Below are 12,910 nucleotides of genomic sequence, written 5' to 3' on the forward strand. Positions count from 1 at the left end.
TTCTATTTCTAGTTTTAAAATAATAAATCTTCCATCAGTGTCAAAAATAATTTGTGAGACCTTCAAGTTTAGCCCTTTCCTTATAAGAATAGCTACTCCCCTTGAAGATGAGTTCCCATTTGCCCAGTATGCATTTCCATTCCATTCATTGTCCCACTTTTTTTGTATATTACTGTCACCACAGTGTGTTTCTTGCAATAATGCAATATCTACTTTTTGGCATTTTAACCAGTGAAAAATATTCCTTCTTTTCACATAATCATTCAAACCATTGACATTGATAGATATAAGTTTAAGATGCATGAGAAAATTGCATTAGTAATAGTAATAAAATTCACTTAAGTTTTTTTTTTGGATTTTTGTTTTTTTTCCATAAAAAGTAATGTTCATCTGTGATTAGTATAATACACTGTACTCACTATTCATCAGTTCATGTTTCTGATTGTTCATCTTCCTCTACCCTACCCTGTTTGGAGATTCCTCCTAAAGGGCTCATAGAGGCAGCACTAATAGTCCTCTTTTTCGATCCTTTGTTGGCCTGTACATGATCCTGTATAATGTGACCGGATGGGGCGTCCTGCTGGGTGTCTTCTGCAGTTTGTTTCAGAGAGGTAGCACCATAAAGTCGGCATCAGTTCCGCGCTATCATAAGGAGACAAACACGAAGATATCGCAGCCTCCCAAACACACGCATGCATCTTGCACACAAGAGAGGCCGTCCTTAAATGACCTTAGCTGTTGATAGGACGCTAATCAATATAAACCAAACCAATCAGTCATTCGGAATCGGTTGTGGTAGCTGTTGCACAGTTCGAGAAAGGCTTCGAATAAGGGAAATATGATGGGGGAAACTCGAGCGCGTGAGGATGTTAAGGTGATTTGATGTGTCACCCAATGAGTCACTCCGTTGTAAACACATATATCAGTTTTCGAATTTCATCAAGGTAATGTACGTTCATAAACTGGAGGAATCTCATCATTTCCGAGCCGAGTTTCGATATTATAAGTCAGATTTATCCTTGCCGGACTCAGGTTACAATTTATCTGCATGGATTAAGTTTTTTTTTTCCTGAGCTGAACTAACATTAACTGTGTGAGTATCATATTCCGTATCCCAAAGGTGTGAACCGGAAATATGAAATCGAGACAGGTGGGACACGGCAATGCTTCATTTGTTCGGCATACAACGTGTATCAAGCCAATTCAATAAAAGGAAACATATCAATTCAAAATCGATGATTTAAGAATTAAGCGGACATTCAAAACGCCATGTTTGTTGTCAGCTGTGATACTGAAAGTCACGTGCTGGTCGTGATATGGGTGATATCTACTCGATGTAACAATTGTCTTTAGGAAGTCTGCAGTTGCTCTTTGCCAAATTAAGTACTTTTATCATGTCGATTTGCTAACGGTCGTTCCTGCTTTATGATAATACAGCATTATTTCATATTATCAAAGAGAACAATTAAGTAGTTTTATTTTGGTGAATATGTAGTTATGTAGACCCGAGAATGTGATGTTAACCCTGATTTATTATCGGTCAGTAAACCTGCCTCGGGTCTATACATGTACACCAACATTATCACCTCAACAATCGTTTGTAACAGATAAAAGTGTACATTACCGTATTTATCAGTATGGACTTTTTTCGGCGAATATGTGAACAAAACCACATATTCACCGAAATAGACGTCCTCAGATATTAAAATGAGTGCGAAGTAATGTTTAAATCGTTAAAAAACATGGAACGTATGAAAATTGTCCGGAGAATAGTGCTGCATTTGTCAGTGAGCATTGTGACTTTACAATTGAAATGACGTCATCCAGTAAATATAGAAACCTGCTGTTTCTAAAAATAATAACACTGGTTCAATATCACATATCACCGACCAATGAGGATGTAGGAAAGATGTGTCATCAAATATTGTTGTTTTTTTGGCAAAAATTATTGAATTGTAAAAATTGAGATTTCACAACCCCTTATTTGAGTTTAACTTTGTGTGAAAGCGTCCAGAAAATTTGGTATTGTCGGCAAGGTCAGCTAATACTAACTTGCCACAATTAAAACCGATTGGTCCTTTTATTTTTGAATTGTAGCTCCGTGAAGTGGACATTCTTGAATTTATGTGAGTGCTGTAAGGGAAGTTTATTTCCTGAAATACACAGACACTTCCATTGTACAGTAGCACATATAGGGGATATTCTGGTACATGTAATAGTACCACCGGTCACAGGAGACAATACATGTGTCCATTAGCTGTCCGCCATTGAACGCTGTACGTATATGTTCTTTGACGAAACGCCTGTTTCCCTGTGGACCACTGGGTCGTATGTCCGAGGCCTCCGTGGTTCAGTCACCAGGTACTGGCCGTATAGGTAGATGGTTTTTCCCCGAGAACTCCGGCTTTCCCCCACCACTAAAACCTGGCACGTCCATAGCTGTAAAACGCAAACGAACCAATCGAACCGAACAGTGTGGAAACGTCAGATGGACACACTATAAGCCCCTCCCCAGTATTTAAAGGTAATTAAATATAGCGGTGGCTACAGCTGGGGTCAATTGACCAGAGGATCACAATTGACCACACGTATGAATGGACATGACTATTGAAGAGTACGTCACATGACCTTCGTTGTTACTCCACCATCACCATGTAGCAGTTACCAAAGAGGTGTGCTCTGATGACATATGGCTATACAACATCACGACTGACCATGACTCGGTAGATTATTGCAGCATGGTTACCTCCGCCAAATAACTGACCACACCGTAGGGACCCGTATATATACGAAATAAACAACAGACCGTGTGACCTGTGTCTGGGGTGTTCAGTTTGAGCCAGAATATTTGATACAATCATAAATATATCTTTAAATAATTACGTTTGTCATGCGAACACTGTATACGCGTATGATGTCATACAATTCGAATTAAAAATAAGGTTATTATTATGTTTGACCTCTTGACAGACTGTCAATACAGGAAAAGTCTTAATTTTGAAAAAAAAATCCGGTTTCCTCAATATCTTCACGTGTAAAGACTGTGAGCGACCACCTCACATAAAAACCCACACACATTTTGAATCGATGCGACGTAATTTTATTAAACAAGGAAGGTAATTCAAACCAGAAGTCGGAACTGTATTATTGGTGACGTCAGATAGAAATCATTTGTTTGAAAAAAAATGAATAATCGAGTATTCTGTCTGAACATCCGGCTCTAATAAGGGAAAGAAATACGTGCAGGCTGATTTATCGGAACACCGCGAAACAAAAAAACGCGATAAAATGAAGAGTCTGCAAAAACTCCATTAAATATAAAATAAAGAAAAAAATATACTCTTAATCAATGTGAAAGTACCTGTAGTTTAAAAGGTTAATTTGATTTGAAATTGATTTATTTGCAATATACATTCGTTCCATTTAAATTTGTGTTCCGAAATCTTATACAGTACCATTTATAAACGTGAATTTGTGCTTTACAGTAAAATAAAAACAGAAAATTAAAACCGAAGATTTCAATAACTTGATCATACGATGTTTAAAGATTGTATAAGTTACCATGTGTACTAAATTTAAGCACAAGAGTACAGTTTACAACAAAAACAGCAACTATACAGTCTCTCTGTAACGAAAACCACAGGCATCACAAAGCGTACGCCGATTTTAACCATTGTTCGCTTCAGATAAAAATAAAATAGATATACAGCATTTAATATAGCGCCCTATCTAGCTAACGTAAGCCACTCTAAATCGCTTTACAGTAAATAATTATAAATTATTACAATTAGCATATACATTAATCAATACAATTTTGGGGAATTCGCAGGAGCTGCCTTATCAGGGGCTAACTACTGGTCCTATGCCACCTGGCTAATATCTCCCTATGTGTGTATGCCTGCGTGTGTGCTGGAGATGTATGGTATCCTGACAGATACATGTACATTTTTGTATCTACTCTTGTTGTAGCTGCGATACCACGATACAATGTTCTATACCCCTTTTTTCACGGGTTTTGGGTGTTTTCACGATGTCGTTTCCTTCCTCGTCATGATTGGAACTCTTTTGAATCGAAGGCAATGAATATCACAACAAGGGGGCTTACATCCTTAACATACGTGTAATATAGAAATTAGGAAAGGTATGGGGTCACCTGCTCGAACACGACGGTTTTCTCCGGGTACTCCTGTTTCCTCCCACAATAAGACACCCCCGCTCGCTAACATCCGGGCCAACAAGAGTGATTAATATAAGTTGAAATAAATTGTTACATAAGTGTTGTAATAAAGTTTATATTTAATTCTTACTAGTATATATAGAACTTAGGAAACGGTTTATAAACCTTCGGATTATGTCTTATCAAATGTCATAAGCAAATGTAAAAGCAACCAGTAATGATAATTCATATTTTCTTGAAACATTAATATACAGCAAAGCTCCTGGACACCAATCTATAGATGAAAAGTACTTACTGACAGTCCAACAACCACAAAAATGTAATATGCGCCCTTGCATTTTTTCTTCAAATATAAATGGCATTGATGTTATCGTTCATAATACTCTGTTTACGCTCAATATCCTCACATCTTGCACAACTGTCACTCAATTATTTTTCCAGGGAGAGAAAAATATACATTTTAACTGCATGCCTAAAAGTCAACGATTTGGAAAAAAAACTTCTGTGAGAGAGAGGATACAGTACAGGATTTACTTGAAATATTATTTATACCTTATATCAAAGTTTTACTTTCTACACATACAATGTACGTATTAAACGTGTCGCAACGTTTCAAGACCGACTGATCGCTTCGTCAAGCTATGGCAGAGTGAGCTTGACAAAGGGACCAGTCGGTCTTGAAACGTTGCGAAATCACATATTTCAAAACTGATGAATCTTATTGAAGATTATTTATACCTGTCGCGATTTTTGCAAATATTTCAATTGATAACAAACTTTTGGATAATGTATCACCTGTCTTCTGTGTTAAAGTATCAATTGTAGCCCCTCTTTGAATAAAATAGAAAATGTTAATACCTAGTTAAGGATACTTGTCAAAGAAGTAATATTATGTATATATCAAGTCTGCTACGAAAACACAGCTTTGCGCCGCTTAAGTGTTTGAAAATATATGTATATTACATCTCGAATGGTGTTCCGTATCGAGCGCGCCGAGTTGCTGTACTAAAGCTACGTTCGTTTTGAGCCCCAACACCTGTCTCGTGTTAAGTACGATACAGGTCGTGACATCAAACTCCAAGCTTTTTAGTTAAGTACCATCAGTGGTTTTGTTTATTTGTGTGAACGGAGTTCGGTAGTCTAGTGGAAGAACGCCGGGCTCGTGACCCAAGGGTTACGGGTTCGAGTCACGGCGCGGCACTGTATTGCATCTTTCATCTATATGATGCAATATATACTCCGCTTGTTCCAGTCGGTAAATGAGTACGTTGTTGGGCAGTGCTAGAATTGTAGCTCTGAGCGCCGAAATGGCAGCACCGGCTGCATGCTCCCCGGGGAGTTGATAAAGGCCACGGATAAGAATTTGTGAACCGCTCTCAGACGACCTACGAACTAAAGCAGTATATAAGAACTTCGATTTATTATTATTATTTTATAGACAAGTTTAAGACTGGTGTATTGATATAAGCATCATTCGCCATTTTTGGATTTAACAATATACATTACTTTTTAGTTATTTGTCAATTTTAGTTTACACTGTTCATGAAAAATAACAACCTTATACTGAATTTTATTCGAGGTTTTCACGCGATTTTGAAACCCTAAAGCGGGGTAACCTATATATATAGTATAGTAGATTAATTGTCACAACGCAAAATCGTCATTTTAAACCGTTAAACAAGGTTGTTTTTTGTGTCCTGTTTTTCCGCCGTAATATTTTCTCCGTATACAACACATAAAACAATATTGACAAATCCTAAAAAGAACAAAGTATTGAGGGTTCCTGAAATATTCCAAATTACTAAAAAAAAAAAACTTGACATTTGTCTTAAACGATTAATATTTCACATAATATATCGCCATTCATTCCCACTATTTTGGTATTATATTGAACGTCAAACATCTTTTTTCAAAGTAATATTCAAAATGGCCGAGTCTCCCCCCCCCCCCATCTCCCCCCTAATTTATTCTGTTCCTTACATCCAGTATGTCAGAATACAAGTTTTAAACGATAGTTCAACGCCATACTTAGTCTAGACTGTATGACAGATAGTTGGTCCTAAGGGACAGATCAGTCAACTAACGCCAGTTGCTATTTAATATTATAGGACAGCTTTGACTGGTGAGCTCAATATTATGTCAGAAAGTAAATTCTGTGTGAGAGTTGGATGTTACCAAGACCCCGTGTCCAATTCTCGACAGGACATGAAACCGACAATGACTGAGCTGAATCTGAATAAGATTTCCTTAGGCACTGCCAAAACCTGCAACTATGCATTTAAAATTAAAAAAAAAAAAAAAAAAAAAAAAAAAAAGTCCACAGCAGTGTTTTTGGTGTGAAAAAGCAAGCAACAGGACACGGCAAAGATTGAAATCCCGGGCCTTCAATGAGCTTCATGACATCGAGCTACAGTTATTCCGTATTTGCGTATTGCAAAGTTATCTGCTCTTAAGAGCAGGTATTGATTGTTACGTTATTTGTTTGTGAGAGTAACGTCATCAATTTTTGAGAAAACGACGTAATTTTCTCACACAAACCAATGACGTAACAATCAATACCTGCTCACAGGAGAAGATAACTCTGTCATACGCAAAGACGGAAAAGCCAAAACGAAACAAAGGAGAAGTAACTGTGTGTACGGTGATACAGTGGAACTCTCTTGTGTTTTGCGGGTAGTGGGTCGGGAATCCTTAAGAGTACGGCTATTTCTCTTTCACATCGGATTGGTACATGTAACAGTGTACTATAAACATACAAGTGTAGCGATTTGTCAACCTTTTCTTGCAAATGTTTCCAAGCCAATGAAATTAGTTTTGGGGAACGCATGATGGTGGTTCTTATCTCGCAAGACCAGCTGTAGGTTCGTGCGGTCGTGTAAAACAATGATGTATGTCGTGTACAAGGCAGTTAAACAAGCGAAGGCCATGTCAGTTTGTATTAACACTGAAACACCTGTCGTATATACATGTATATAAATAGAAACGTGTGCATTGGTCCATACATGAACATACATGTTACAACATTGAGTGAACAACAACAGGCTAGAGCACCATTTCAACCCAGACAAGTCATATAAGCATTGAAACCCGCGAAAGATACAACCAGCATTGAAACAGGTATTCAGATTATTTCTAATTAAGGCTTTCAGTCATTTGAGCCGGGGGTAGGTCAAATAAACATATTCGAAACGAAACGGTGACCTTCAAATTAATGATGACCGGTCAAATAACCCGTATCTATCATATACGGTTTTCATAAATTTTCTAAAATGTTCGATGGATTTTCTAAAGCCACGGTTTAATATTTTAAAAACGAATATCAGGTACATTGTATCGTCTACAATAACATCACGCTCTATAAGAAATATATAGCTCACACCAACATACCAAAACATCTACAATACAAAATACTCTTGTTATGAAGAATGACAAATTGCGTTGAACGCAATATGTCTGACCTATAGTTCGTCTTTACTTGACCCAAATTAGAAATCTGTTATGACAAAAAAGTTCCTCCATTTCCATGGCACGGAGACCGTTAGCCTCGGCAGAACTGTATGGAGTCGACCGGTAGCCACAGTCATACTGTCTAGCTCAATTGTTGTGTTAAGTGGAATGTACACGCATGTCTAATGGTCCCGTATTGTTCCACTTCTAGCACGTGCGCTCTCCTGCCTGTGTCGTACGTTTCTAATGGTCAAGAAAGGCACGTTTTCTAGCGCATGGTCTCCCATCAACGTGCCGCCATTGTCTGCGAGGTTGAAGCTCCTGTCGAGATTTTAAAATGACCACTTATTGTATACTGAATCAATATATACATTAACTTGATATACATGTGAATTAAATATACCATCAAAGACTGAAAAAATCTTTTTCGGATTTTGCTTTCGCTTAAACTTGAATGTAAGACCTAATAGGTTTATAAAAAGTCGAACTTCCGGTTGGTGCGCAGTAGCGTCCTGTTGACCGTCGTTAATGGACCAGTGTCCCGTGCTTGTAATTTCATGTTAGATTTATACCTTAATTAGGTATTTGATAGGACACACAATAGTGTCATAGCATCAAGGCATGATAATGACATTATGCTATTTGTTTTATTCCGTTCAGGTAACGTTTATCTCACACAGGTTAATGTTGACTTTGATATTAAGCAGGCTCATCTAAAGTATAGCAGAATATTTACTGGACTTGGTCGATCGCAGACAGCTCATTTGGTTAGAGCGTCTGTCCATGGTGCAGAGGTCTAAGGTTCGAATCTACGGGAAAGCATTAGGGCCATGTAGAAAAAAAAAACTCGAAATTTCGAGATAATAACTCGAAATTTCAACTTACTAACTCTAAATTTCAAGACAATAACACGAAGTTTCGAGATAATAACTCGAAATTTCGACCTAATAACTCAAATTTCAAGATAATAACTCGAAGTTTCAAGATAATAACACGAAATTTCTACTTATTAAATCGAAATTTCAAGATAATAAAACCAGAATATTTTCAATCTGGATATTTTTTTAAACCGGCAAACGTTTGGTCTTTAATAACTTCGAACTCATTCTGTAAACCGGCTCTGTTTCCTTGCCTTATACCTTCTTAACATTAATAAATACACTCTCTGTGAACCGGCAACACAACACGTTCTAGTCTAGTACAACCGTTATCACTAGACAGGAAAGTTAACAGTTGACCAATCATTTTCAACTCTCCCGGATATTTATATATTTTTTTCATATCGATGGCGATAAATGAAATGAAAAACGAATATTTCTTTTGAATATCATTTTTTTCCTATATATTTTTTGTTGGTGAAAGTTGAAAATGAGGAGAACTAGAGCAGAAAGTGATGTAGATTAAAAACGAATATATTCACGAGTGCGCGGAAAAAAACAAGCGTGTGGTCTTGCATAAAAGTCCAGGAAACAAAGAAGCGTATTTCCCTACAATAAGGACAATAAATGGTCAATATAGGCAATTTTGATTAATTTTTTGAAAACCCGTACATTTTGATACTACGAAAGCCCGTTGAGCTCATTTTCGTAGGAGAAAAACTTTCGCGAAATAACGCGAAACTAACGCGTTATACTTTTTCCAGTGATATGCTTCCGACCGTTTGCAAGAGATTCAATATTCAAGGTGATAACAATTACCATAAGTTAATAAAAAAAAGCATTGCTAGCATACATGTAACACAATGTGGCGAATGGCGTTTTCGCTTAAATTCGGTCACTCGTGGGAAAATCAGCTCAGTGTGAGTTTGACTCAACACAGACTTTGTCTTTTTTATTTATTTTCGTCCATCCGTCTGTCTGGAAAACTGCTTTTAAGTCAAGGAATGCATTATAATTAACCCCGTTCACCTATGTACCAAAATTAACGAGTAGATTGCAGCCCTCGACTCTTTGCGGGGCCCTCTTACAATGCATATGTTTCGTGAAATTAAGCGATCTAACAAACCTGGAAACCATTAAAAAGCTGACAAATCTTAAACTTTATATAAAGTTGTCCCCACGTGTTTGTGAACTCGCCCTATCGGATATAACGCTTCGTTATGCACGCGCACCGGGTGTGACGATTGGCGTTCACGCGCCGCATATACCTGTACTATCGATCGCTCGAGAGGTGGATCCCCGGGAATTTTATCACAAACATTCACTTAATCTGTCCTAAAGATCGAGGAGCTAAACCTCGTGAATTCTTAATTATCTTATCCAGCCACAGCAGCAGCGCGAGAGGAGATAGAAGCGCGCGTATCAGCACAGAGCACATTATGAGCTTGGAAAGTCAATATCGTTGGAAGAGCATTGGCCCTAAAACGTCCAGAAAATTGCTGATGCTTTGTCTTTGAAATCTTCGCTTACTGTTTTCTATTTGGCTTCAATCTGCAACTTGTTCATTTTTATCCTATACCTTTGCTTAAATATTCAAAATTAAACATTGGCTTTAATCTATATTAGAATAACTTTCATGTACGTATTTTTTCTGTGTTTAAAAGTAAGTCTATAAAATGCGTAATCTTATACTTTCTAGAATTTCCAATTTACACGAATCTTTACAGTTAAATCACCTAGTTAGAGAACTCTACCATTAGATTAGTTCCGTCTTAACCACTTAAATACGGTAACAGTCCAAAATGCGTTCAATCAGTGATTTTAAACGTTTTATGGGTTTAGACCATCCTTCCGGTAAATATGCATGTGTTTCCGAATCCCTCTGAAATTGTACACGTACATTCTGTATGCAAACGATAAATGATACAATATAACGTACGGCTAAAAGGGTAGCGTAACTGGACTCGGCCGATCACCAGCGATCGGGTAGCGTATGGTTTAAGCGTTCGTCTAAAGTTCGGAGGGTCCCGGGTTCAAATCCCGGTCTGGCCGTGCATTTACCTCAAATGTTACAGAGGTGCCTCTGACCAACCCTTCTTTCAAGGACTGTGTGTACGCTTGGCACGAGGATACCCGAACCTCGTACCTGGCTCTTTAATTGCGGGGGCCCAATTTGATTTTGATTTTTTGGAAGATTTTCGGATCGATATTGAATTTCGATTATATTTTGTCATCCTGTGTTGACGTCCTTTTGTGTTGACGCTACAGGGGATAGGTTAATATATGTATTTTTCTGAATGTTAACTTACTAATATTGCAATAATCGGCGATCAGTAAGTTTATATTTTTTTAGTAACAATGAGAAGGGAGGTACCTGTTCGGGAAATAGTCGTCTGATATGAACTTTAAGTTAGCTTCACGACTGGGCGGCTTTCTCGTATCCAGTACAACCGTTTCAATTGACATAGATCTGAACCGAAACTGATCATGACCAGTGGAAAATTCGGCACGTACATATCGAGAGGTCAAGACTTGTCTGACCGAAACTAAAATTCTGACCAACCATAGTTTGCATTATTTCTACCGAACACGTTGTCGAATTATAAATATTAAGGCATTATTACAGTATAAATTTGAGTCCACTCGTGAAAGAAACATATAATTTATCTATTTATTAATGTTTAATTGACATAAAGCTATGAAACCATCGATTTTGAGCTGTACGTATTAGATCGACCCATTTCCGGTCCAATGGACATCCGTGAACTTCATAAAATAACTGCCTTCCAATCCGCCATCGCTAAATTACCATAAATCCCTATTTATTCATTTATTTATTTAATTATATATCTATTTACTTATTTATTTTTCCCCTCCTTATGCAATGATCTCCATAAAACATAATCTTCAACTTGTTGAAGGCGGTTATTATAATGTAAAAGTAAAAGTAGAATGGTTTTCAATAATCGCAGAATATGTCTACGCCACCTGAACCGTTTCAACCAGGTTACGCGAAAACAGCCCTGGCTACGAGTCAAGCTAACCTGTACGGAATAGATTATTGAATACTATTTATTTATTATTCCATTGATCTCCATAAATTTACGCCTTGTTAATTTCATAACAAACTCAAGCTTCGCCTTTTTAATCTCCGCTCTGACTGTGTTATACGCCTTACGGGAGCCGTTGTTATTGTTTCGTTATCAAACTGTGTAAGAACGTGACACCTATCTCATCCATCTATATGTATACGTACCTCCTCAAAGATACATCGAAATAACTTAATAATTCACCGAACATATGATTAATATATAAAAATATTCCTGTATTTGTGTAGATGTTCCCAGGTCGTTCAGACGGTAAGTCAAGCACAATCGTCACTCCCCAAACCGTGCTGTCAGCGTATTTTTCACACACCAGCAAAGACGGCTGACATTTTGCAAGCTGGCCCGGCCTTGTAGCAGAGGTTTAGTGACATGGTCTAGCAATGATAATCGCGTTTAGTTGGATATATATCGTTACAGATACTATAATGATCCGTCGGTGATAGTTGTGTTCCATTTTGTATCGTCTTATACTAAACTCTGTCCGTACTAAACGCTATCCTACGATAATAAAGCAACGAATGTTCAAACAATATTTTCATTTTTTTTTAATTATTTATATCACATTTTGAGAGAGTGATTACCCTTTAAACAGTACATCCAGTCGTGACAACAATGAAATTGATGACGTCACAATAGAGATTGATGACGTTACAAAAGTACATGTTGTTAAAGTCTCACAACAACATTTGCCTTCTAAATGCATTGCAGTGGAAGGATGCAGAGCAAATATAAATGTTACACTATATAATAAGTAGTAAGTTTAAACAGGTATAATCACAATATGAGCCGTTAAATGATATATATAATGATTTAACTCGGTAATCCCAAATGATCAAAGGTATCCGGACACCATTTTTGCTAAAATATACCACTAGCCCTCCACCACTGGGTCGCAAGTTCGAGGTGTACGTGGGGCGGTCGCCAGGTACATACTTGCCGTAGGTCGGTTGTTTTTCTCCAGGAACTCCGGCTTTCCTCTAACAAAAAAAAAGGCACGTCCTTAAATGACCATAGCTGTTCACCGTGAGCTGTTAATAGGACGCAAAACACAAACAAACCAAATCAAACTCGGTAAGCAAGAGGCGATAACGATAGGCGTTTTACATATTCGTCCGTGTAAGGATCCAACGTCCTTAGTTGTTAGTCTCTCCAAACCGCTCATTTTATAGGGTAAGTGCAGCAACTGGTTCACCAGTTGTCAGCATAATGTGGACGGATGGAATAGCGTGTTAGGTGCCTTCGGCATGATACTTAAGTGACCTGTAGCACTCTAGATGTCGGCATCAGATCCGTGCTATCTT

Source organism: Mizuhopecten yessoensis, unplaced genomic scaffold (assembly GCF_002113885.1).
Source record: "Mizuhopecten yessoensis strain PY_sf001 unplaced genomic scaffold, ASM211388v2 scaffold11013, whole genome shotgun sequence".
Taxonomy (NCBI): Eukaryota; Metazoa; Mollusca; class Bivalvia; order Pectinida; family Pectinidae; genus Mizuhopecten; species Mizuhopecten yessoensis.